The 11,131-nt window shown below is 43.8% G+C and overlaps 1 pseudogene; it reads right to left on the reverse strand.

Moving 5' to 3' along the window:
• Window positions 1-7,572: 7,572 nt before the first annotated feature.
• LOC110258861 (olfactory receptor 4D9-like) lies at window positions 7,573-8,498 on the reverse strand (annotated as a pseudogene).
• Window positions 8,499-11,131: the final 2,633 nt, after the last annotated feature.

The following is an 11,131-nucleotide window of genomic DNA, read 5'->3' on the forward strand; positions in this document are numbered from 1 at the left end:
GCGGGGGGTGGGGGGTATGGGAAGACCCGCATGCGTGCAGAGAGGGTCCAGGCAGGGGACGTGTGTAGGCAGTGCGTGCGTGTAGACCTATGTGGTGGAGAGGAGAGAGCGGAAGGGAATGCTGAGGAACGCCCAGGCTAGGGGCAGACACTGGGAGAGTGGGGGACTGAGGTAAGGTAAGCACCATAGCTGGACTCCCCAAGCCACTGAAGAGGCCAGGGATTGAGCCCAGGAAAGGGGAGAGGGGCGGGGCTCTGGAGGATTATCCTGTGTGCAGGGGCTTCTGAGCTGCAGGCACACAGCACTGGGGCGAGGGGGGGGGGGGACCCGCGGGGGCGGGGAGGGGCGAGGGAGGCAGGGATCAGCTTGCATGCCCCGCGTGCATTGGGGTTGCGTGCTTGGAGGCGTGCTTGGAGGCGCAGGGAGAGCCTAAGGGAATGCTGGGGGACACCGCAAGCCTGTGGGACTGAGGTAAGGATGTCAGCAGAGCTCCAGCTAACAGCTTCAGGTTAATTTATTATTTGAGATGGGGGAGAGGGTTTCTCTGTTGGAAAATCTAAGGGAAGCTATTGACCTCCTCAAAACAAAACAAAACAAAAAAACACAAAACACAACAGAAAGCAAAACACCTGGTGGTTCCTGGGCCCCTGGATGGCCATCTGTAGACCCCCGGCAAGAGCTGAAAGAGCAGAGCAAAGCCAAATGGATGACTTTAGTATTCGCTCCTGGGTTTGGGGACTCTGCGACAGGGGGACAGAACAGGTGACTGCACTTTCGCCTCCTCTCTCTGTGGGCCCCTTCTGGGCTTGGGGTGGCTTGGAGGCCGGGTCATCTGCCTTCTGGGACTTGGCGCCTTCAGAGAGGGGGCGAATTCTACCAAGGGGTTGTTCTCCAGGGTAGGGCGGTACGGGGGCCCATGGCCTCAGCCAGCCAGCCTGCAGTGATGGGGAAGGGGCCTCACCACCAGGCCCCATGAGCCTCCCGCTGGTCAGCGCAGATCTGGGCACTGGCCTCAGACATGCTGGTCAGTGCTGCTCTGGCTAAAGTCGAAGCATGGGGCTTAGAGGTGCACTCAGGTCTAATCCCCCCCCCACCCCCTGTCCTAGGGTCTCCACAGCCTGGAGGGGAGGCGTGTGACCCTTACCCCCGGTTGGGTGACTAGGAGATCAGTGGATTGGGGTTCTGATCCCCACTTTGCCATTAACTAACTGGGATGTGAAGCAATTTCCCTGAGCTTCCTGTGCCTGACTTTCCTCATTTATAAAATGGGAGAATAGCTCACAGCATAGTTGGAAGTGTGACTGAGACGAATAGGTTCCTGGCACGTGGAAGCATTTAGTACATGGCAGCGTGCCTGGATGTACCAATATATATTATTTCCTGATAAAGTACAAATTGTATGAAGAAAGACTGTATTAAACTGCTGATTTCTTTTTGGCCTCTTCTAGGCACACCTAGTTTTGCCATCTTCAGCCAAAGCCCACCAGGTCCATCTTGTGAAGTCACATGCCTGAAGTAAGTGGCCCTTTAGTTTAAGTTCTTAGTGATGTTCTGAGAGACAGGGCTTAGTTCACCATTAGCTCCCAGCTGTATTGCTGCCCGGGTCTCCAAGTCTTCACACTTGCCTGCTTCCCTCCTGTTTCATTCTCCCTTACTTCCTCTGAGTGACAGAGTTACTGACTGGTTCAGAGCACACGCCTTGATGTTGGACAACCCACGTTCAGATCCCAACCCCACTCTGCTCTACCACTTTTGGTGTGATCTTGGGCAAGTTATCTCACCTCTTTTAGAATCCTTTCCCTTGAAGTCCCTGTCATGGCTCACTGGAAAGGAATCTGACTAGTATCCATGAGGTTCAATCTCTGGGCTCACTCAGGGGGTTTATGATCTGACGCTGTCTGACCCTCCCTCTAGGGCCAAGTTTGGTTATGGCCAGCACCAGATTGGTGCAGAGAATTAATAGGGAATGTGTTCTCTTCTGTTTGACGGTATCTTGTCTTACCTTTTAAGTCTTTACTGCCTTTTGAGTTTCTTTTTGTCCCTGGTGTGAGGGTGTGTTCCAGTTGCATTGATTTACATGCATCTGTCTGGTTTTCCCAGCACCACTTAATGAAAAGACGGTCTGTTTCCCATTTTAGATTCCTGCTTCATTGATTGAAGATTAAGCGGGCAAAGGCAACTGGGTTTATTCTGGTTCCTCTGTTCTGTTCCTTTTGTCTGTGTGTCGGTTTTGGTACCAGCACCACCCTGTCTTCATTACTTGAGCTTTGTAATATTGCCTGAAGTCTGGGAGAGTTGTGCCACCTGCTTCTTTTGTTTTGTTTTGATCCTCGGGATTCCTAGGCAATTCTGGGTCTTTTATGGGTCCACATACATTTTTGGATTGTTCATTACAGTTCTATGAAGAATGTCATCGATCATTTGATAGAGATTACACTGAGTCTGTAGAATGCTTTGGGTAGTATGGACATTTTTATGATATTAATTCCTCCAATTGAGGAGCATGGAATATCTCTCCATTGCTTTGAATCCTCTTTAATTTCCTTGATTAATATTTAATAGTTCTCAGCATATCAGTCTTTCATCTCCTAGGTCAGGTTTATTTCTAGGCAGCTGATTTTTTGGGTGCAATTTTAAAAGGTATTGCAATTTTGTGTCGCTTTTCTAATATGTCATTGTTAGTGTACAGAAATGTACCTGATTTCTGAATGTTCATCTTGTGCCCTGCTACTTGGCTGAATTTGTTGATCAGTTCAGATAGGTTTTGTGTGGAGTCCTTAAGGTTTTCTATATGAAGTATCATGTTGTCTGCATGCAGTGACAATTTTACCTCTTCTCTTCCAATTTGGATAACTTTTATTTTTTGGCTTGTCTGATGGCTGTGGCTAGGACTTCCAGAACTATGTTGAATAGCAGTGGTGAGAGTGGGCATCTTGTCTTGTTCCAGATTTTAATGGGAAGGCTTTCAGCTTTGCTCCATTGAGTAGTATATTTGCTGTGGGCTTATTCACAAATGGCTTTGATTTTGTTAAGGAATGTTCCCGCTTTGGTAAGAGGCTTTAGCAGGAAGGGATGTTGGACTTTGTCAAATGCTTTTTCTGCCTCTGTGGAAATGATCATGTGGATTGACTTCTGTTCATGTGGTGTATGATGTTGGATGATTTGTGTATGTTGAACCCATCCTTGTGAACCTGGGATGAATCCCACCTGGTCGTGGTGTGTGACCTTTTTTATATGTTGTTGGATTCAGTTGGCTAGAATTCGTTGAGCATTTTAGCATCTATATACATCAACGTTATTAGCCTATAATTTTCCTTTCTTGGTAGTATCTCTGTCTGGTTTTGGTATTAGGGTGATCGTGGCTTCCTAGAATGTCTTTGGGAATGTTCCTTCTTCAACCTATTGGAAAAGTTTAAGGAGGATGAGTATAAGTTCTTCTTTGTATGTTTGGGAGAATTCTCCTTTGAAGCCATCTGGTCCTGGACTTTGGTTTGTAGAGAATGTTTTTTTTTTTTTTATTATATATGCACTTGCATTTCTAGTGATTGGTCTGTTCACTTGATATATTTCTTCTTTATTTAGTTTTTGCAGGCTGTGAGTCTCCAGAAAGTTGTGCATTTCTTCTAGGTTGTCAAATTCGTTGGCATATAATTGTTCATAGACGTCTTCTATGGTTATTTTTTTTATTTCTGCATTATCTGTTGAAATTTTGTTTATTAGTTTGTTGTTGTTGTTGTTGTTGCTGTTTTTCTCAAATCTTCTTGGTGAGTCCAGCCAGAGGGTTGTCAATTTTCTGAAGACAAGCAAATCTCCATTTCTGGGTGAAATATGAAGGAGTTGGACTTTGCCTGCTATTTGACTTGACTGCCACCTAGTGGGAAAAGAGCCTAAGTGACAGGCTAACCGAAGGGTTGTGGTAACTGCAGAAATGATCACTACCCAGCTTGCCCTAATGTGTGCAGGGGACGGTGTTGTGTGGCTTTTCCCCTACCTGTCTAAGAAATTGTCCTGAGACTTGATCTTTGTGTGAATTGATCTTGATATGCATTCCCAATGAGAGCGCCGCTTACTCCCCCTCGCCCACCACACGCTGGCCCCAATTTGGTTTTGCAAGCACTTACCTTCAAGTTGGCCTCAAGCTGAGGCGGAGCTCTCCAGGGTTGTCCTCTTCCTTTCAGCGCGCCCTCTAGGGGGGCCACGGGGGCAAGGGGCGTTGCCTGGCCGGCAGGTCCTCATGGTCTTGGCAGGTCCTGCGCAGGCTCGCAGACCTCCGCGACCCCCCTTTGCTCTCCAGCTGGGCAGGTCCGCCTGGCGCGGTGCAGGCACGTAGGGCCCAGTGGTCCCCCTTTGTTCTCCATCTGCCCAGCTCCTAGGCCACCTGCTAGTCTCCCGCGTTTCAGAAGCCCAGCACGCACAGAAAGGGGGGGGGCCTATCGCTCCGCCCATTGCCACGCCCACAAATGCCCGTTCTCTTTCTCCAGCGTGGCAATTCGACCTGACTTTCCTTAGAAGCAGGATTCACAGCCAGCTGCGCGGTTGGGGTAGGTCCCCCTACCTTGGGTCAGAGATCTTCCTGCAGCTTCAGCAGCCAACGGCAAGGTAGGAGACCAGCAAGTGCCCCTCGCTAATCTAGGGATGCTCCTCTGAGGAACAGTCTGGCCCTCCCTCTAGGGCCAAGTTTGGTTATGGCCAGCACCAGATTGGTACAGAGAATTAATATAGTATATGTTCCCTTCTAGGTGTTTGACGGTGTCTTGTCTTGCCTTTCAAGTCTCTACTGCATTTTGAGCTTATTTTTTGTCCATGGTGTGAGGGTGTGTTCCAGTTGCATTGTTTTACACGCATCTGTCTGGTTTTCCCAGCACCCCTTAATGAAAAGACGATCTTTTTCCCATTTTATATTCCTGCCTCATTGATTGACGTTTAATTGACCCAAGGCGTCTGGGTTTCTTTCTGGTTTCTCTCTTCTGTTCCTTTCGTCTGTGTGTCAGTTTTGGTACCAGCACCACCCTGTCTTCATTACTTTCACTTTGTAGTATTGCCTGAAGTCTGGGAATGTTATGCCTCCTGCTTGTTTTTTGTTTGTTTGTTTTTTGGTTTTTGTTTTTCCTCAGGATTGCCTAGGCAGTTTGGGGTCTCTTATGTTTCCATATACATTTTTGGATTGTTTGTTACAGATATATGAAGAATGTCATCGATCATTTGATAGAGATTACTCTGAATCTGTAGAGTGCTTTGGGTAGTATGGACATTTTTATGATATTAATTCTTCCAACCAAGGAGCATGGAATATCTCTCCATTTCTATGAGTCCTCTTTAGTGTCCTTGATTAATATTTAATAGTTCTCAGCATATAGCCTTTTCTAATATGTCATTGTTAGTATCCAGAAATGGAACTGATTTCTGAATGTTCATCTTGTGCCCTGATACTTTGCTGAATTTGTTGATCAATTCAAGTAGTTTTTGTGGGGAGTCCTTGGGGTTTTCTATGTGTAGTATCATGTCACCTGCATACAGTGACAATTTTACCTCTTCTCTTCCAATTTGGGTAACTTTCATTTCTTTTGCTTGTCTGATTGCTGGGGCTAGGACTTCCAGTCCTCTGATGAATAACAGTGGTGAGAGTGGGCATCCTTGTCTTGTTCCAGATTTTAATGGGAAGGCTTTCAGCTTTTCCTCCATCGAGTATTATATTTGCTGTGGGTTTCTTCATAAATGTCCTTGATTATGTGAAGAATATGGAGCTGAGTTCCCTGTGCTATACACTAGGTCCTTGCTAGTTATCTATTCTGTAGGTGGTAATGTGTATATGTCAACCTCAAACTCCCAATTTTTTCTCCCCCCGCCCTGCTTAGCACCTGTCTTTGCTTAAGCCTTTCAGAAATTCAGGTGCACTGTCTACAGGCTCTGCCTGTCAGTGTTATTTCTGTATGAATACTCCCACATAGAATATTACCTATTTCTGCCCAGGAAGAAATCTTGGAGCCATTTGGGGATCCTCTCTCCCCAGGCAAAAGCGTGGATTTGCATTGTTTGGGGGACCACAGCTAGAGTTCTCTTTTCCTGATTTCCTTTTAAATGTCAAATACTGGTCTTCACTCCATGGGTGTCTGGCTTTGTGGCTACAGTGAGCTCACCATTGCATAAGTGTGACCTACTCTGCACCAGCCTCTCCCTCTGCACATACTGATTTATTTGCTTGGATTGTCCTTCTCTGTCTTGCTACCCTTGGCAATAGTAAGGGGTGTATTGTCAAACATCTTTTGAAACTCTCAGGAAAAGTGCCTGCAATATTTCCACTACACTTTGTTCTTGTCTTCTTGAAAGCAACTTGAGGTAGGCTTCTAAGACAGTGACTCTATTGAATCCTTCTGCAGCAGTTTGACTCCTAACACTGTCAGGCACATAATTAGTGCTCTGTAAATACCTGTGGGATGAATAATTGAAATCAGGTAGTGGAAGGTGTGAATGGGACTCACTTTAAAATGGTATCACATATAGGTTCCCAGCACATACTATAGGACCAACCTCATTAAGACCCTATGGTATCCATAGATATTAATTGCTTTTGGCATTATGGTGATCTCTTCCCATTTTGAGAAAGTGAAATTTGATGTTTATCTTAACATTTTGTATTATCTTGTTCTCATAGAATTGTTTTTCATATTAAAAAAAGTTCTTATTCTATTCTATTCTATTCTATTCTATTCTATTCTATTCTATTCATTTTGCCTTTTAGGGCCACACCTGTGGCATATGGAAGTTCCCAGGCTAGGGGTTGATTTGGAGCTGCAGCTAAGCCATAGCCACAGCAATGCCATATCCAAGCTGCCAGATCTGAGCTTACTATCTGCCTTTTGTAAAGAAATTTTTAAAAATTTAATTTAATTTAATTTAATTTTTGTCTTTTTGTCTTTTTAGGGGTGCACCCTTGTCATATGAGGTTCCCGGGCTAGGGGTAGAATCTGAGGTGTAGCTGCCAGCCTACAGCTACACCAGATCAGTGCCATGTCTGCAACCTACACCACATCTCATGGCAATGCTGTATTCTTAACCCACTGAGCAAGGCCAGGGATTGAACCTGGGTCCTTATGGACGCCAGTAAGATTTGTTTCCACTGAGCCACAGTGGGAACGCCTATAAAGAAATATTTTAAACATTTAAATTAAAAAATTTTTATTGGGGTACAGTTGATTTACAACCTACACCACAGCTCATGGCAACACCAGATCCTGAACACACTGAGTGAGGCCAGAGATGGAACGTGCATCCTCATGGATACTAGTTGAGTTCTTTAAAGCTGAGCCTTCTTCCCATTTTTGAGAAAATGAAATTTGGTATTTGTCTTTACATGTTGGTATTGGCTCATATTCATAGAATTATTTTCATATTTAAAAATTTCTTTTTTAAAAATTAAAGTTGATTTACAATGTTGTGCCAATTTTTTGCTATACAGCAAAGTGACCCAGTCATACACACACACACACACACACACACACGCGCACACAATCCCTTTCTCATACTATCTTCCATCATGTGGGACCTCATTGCTTATCATTGTCCTCACAGAATTTAAATCCTTTCTGAATGCTCCAGTCATTTCTTTAGTCTCCTCATGGCTGATTTCATTTCGTGGTTCCTCAAGGTATAGATCATAGGATTGAGCAGCAGAGAGATGACAGTGAAGGTCACGGAGATAGCAGTATCTGTGGGGAGGGTGGTGAAGGGCTGGGCATAGACGTAGATGCAGGGCACGAAGTGCAGGGTCACCATGGTGATGTGGGAGGTGCAGATGGAGATGGCTTTCCTCCTGGCCTCCCCCTGGTGAGACCTCAGAATCCTGAGGATGACTGTATAAGAGATGAGGAGAAAGAAGAATATAAACCAGCTGACCAGTCCATTGTTGGAAATCATCAGGAGCTCCGGGTGAAGGTATCAGTGCAGGCAAGTTTGAGGACCTGGGGGACATCACAGTAGAAAGTGTCAGGAACATTGGGTCCACAGAAGGGGAGTGGGAGCAGCAGGGAGATCTGTGCAGTGGAATGGACAAAGCCCCCCACCCAAGAGGCCACCATGAGGCTAGTGCATTGTTCCTTACTCATGATGGTCAGATAGTGGAAGGGTCTTGAGATGGCCACATAGCAATCAAAGGCCATCATATATAGAGAGAAAACATCTGCTCCCCCCAGAAGATGGAAGAAGAACATTTGGGTGACACAGCCATTGAAGGAGATGGTCTTTCTCTCTGACAGAAGATCAACTAGGACCTTAGGAGCTGTGATGAAGGAGAAGCAGATGTCAAGAATGAAGAGATTGAAGAGCAGGAAGTACATGGGTGTGTGCAGATGAGATTCCCAGGTAACTGTCACCATGATGAGGAGGTTTCCCACCAGAGTTGTCATGTACACCAAAAGCAAAAAGACAAATAAGGCCCAGCTCAGCTCTTGAGACTAAGTAATTCCCAGGAAAATAAATTCTTTCACTCGGGTATAATTTCCCTGATCTGTTGGATCACAGATTTCTTTTTTCAAGTATATCTCTGGAAGAAATAACAGCATATTAAAGAATGTATTATGAAATCTACTATTGTCTTTTCTGTCATGAGTTTTTTTTTTCTTTTTCTTTTTTGTGGCTGCACCTGTGGCATATGGAAGTTCCTGGGGCCAGGGGTTGAATCTGAGTTGCAGCTGCAGGACTATAGCATGGCCCCAACGGTGCCAGATCCGAGCCATATCTGTGACCTATGCCATAGGTTATGGCAATGCCAGATCCTTAACCCACTGAGTAAGGCCAGGAATGACCCTCATCCTCATGGATACTAGTCTGATTCTTACCACACTGAGCCACAACAGCAGCTCAGACTTCTAAGCTACAACTCCAACTTATATGATATTGTACATCAACTATGCTTCAAAAGAAAATGCAACCTTATCTATGAAAAAAAATCTATTCCATTTCTAGAAAGTATGTACATATGTTATGTTCACCAAATATGTATCCTAGAATATTTGTAGCAGTTTGTAATTGCCTCAAACTGGAGAATGACACAGATGTCAATTCACAGTGGAGAAGATAAACTGTGTTAAAATCACATACTACTACACAGCAATGGGGATGATCTACTTTATGTGTAAAAATATATATGAATCTGAGACATGATGTTAGATGAAATAATCCAGGCACAAAAGAGTACATATGCTTTTATTTGTTCATACAAAAACCAAAATATACACAACTAAGGGAATATGAGGGAAGCTTTTGAGGTGCTGATAATGTTTTGTTTTTTAAATCTGGGTGCTTATGGCAAAGATATATTCAGCTTGTGTGAAAATCCATTGACCTGTAGAGACTTATGTGTGTTTTTGTATATGTTCTTCAGTAAAATGTTAACAAAATCAACATGGCTTCAAACATTTTAATCTCTTGTAAAGAATAAACTTCACAAAGTAAAATTTAATTGACCACTCGCTTTCATAATGGTTGTTTTATAATAAAAAAAGTTAGAGCTGCTACAACTTGAGAGTTACCTTCTCATTCTTGTCTCACTTATTCTTGTCTTACACAGTGGCTCTGCTGTCCACCTATTGTCCTTTCTCTGATCTGATTTTAATTACTGTATGTTTTCCTCCATTATACCCTGCGGCACATGGAGTTTCCAGACCAGGGATCAAATTGACCACATTTTCGACCTATGCCTACAGCTGTAGCAACAGCAGATCCTTAATCCACTGTGGCAGGTAGGGGATTGAACTTGCATCCCAGCGCTGCAGATATACTGCTGATCCCCAGTGGCAACAGCGGGAACTCCTGCTCTTCTAGACTTAGGAAAAAATCCTTTCAAGCTCACAGTTCCCCAAGCAGCACTCTCCTTTCTACTCAATAAGAATAAGAACCTCCTTTTTCATTCCATTAATTTTTGACATTTCATGCAACAACATGGAATGATAAGAATAAATGTTCCGAATAGTGATCAAAGATTTCAGAATCCCTGAATTAAAATTCCCCAGGCTAACGACTTACCATATCTAGACAGTGGAGAAATCATGCCCAAAGGAGTCTTTGGTTGATTCAGAATATAAAAATATTTCAATGGATGACAGCATCTTACTCTAAAATTTTTCTTTTGCTATTGGAAGGATAAGTGAATAGTTTTCAAATTTTCTACTCAAGAAATCTCTGTGACAAGAAGAGCTTCCTGTGTTTCCTGTGTTCTCCTCCCTTCTTTCTCTCTCCTATTTTTCTTGACTATTTCTATTTTTTCCTTCCTCTACATACCATTTCCATGACTGTATTAGTGCTCTACAGAAACAGAACTGATACGATCTATATCTATATCCATGCCATCTATCTATATCTATCACACATATATATAGACACACACTTAGAGAATTATTATGTAGAATTGACTGTGCTATTATGGAGGTGAAGTTCCACGATCTGCCTTCTGAAAGCTGGAGACCCAGGAAAGCTGAAGACCCAGGAAATCTTATATTGTAATTCAGTCTTGTTCAAGGTCCTGAGAACCAAGGGAGCCAGTGGTGTAAATGATGAGATGAGAAGTCCCAGCTCAGGCAGTAAGGCAGGAATAAAGGGGTATATTTCTCCTTCTTCCACCTCTTTTGTTCTATTTGTGTCCTCAATGGATTGGATCCTGTCTACCCATTGGGGGGGAAGAGAAACTCATCTTTATTCGAAGGAGCAAGCCTTGATTCAAATGCTAATGTCATCTGGAAACACCCTCATAGACACACCCAGAAACAGTGTTTAAACTGGGTGCCCTGTGGCCAGTCCAGTTGACACATAACATTAATCATCATAAAGATGTTGAGATCATCTTTTTAAGAGAAAGCTGACTCAAATATAAGTCCTTTCCTTAAGTAATTTACAGTTGAGACAATAAGAGTGTTTCAGCTTGTGGGACTGGCAGAGAGAAAAGTGAGGAGAATCAAAATTGTGAGGATTTATATTAAAAACAGTCCCTCTTGGGCTTATAATGTTTGTAAACTTTGTCCTGGAGGTTTTATGGGACAGTGTCACATCCCACACTTGCATTTTGGATACACATATGTGCATCATCTAGAGAATTTACATGATTTGGGCTTTACCACTTCCTAGATGGTTTGAGCTTGGG

Source organism: Sus scrofa, chromosome 10 (genome assembly GCF_054392235.1).
Source record: "Sus scrofa isolate SSC_HxYL_T2T_F1_AM1 chromosome 10, Sscrofa_HxYL_maternal_Yorkshire_Landrace_v2.0, whole genome shotgun sequence".
Lineage (NCBI taxonomy): Eukaryota > Metazoa > Chordata > Mammalia > Artiodactyla > Suidae > Sus > Sus scrofa.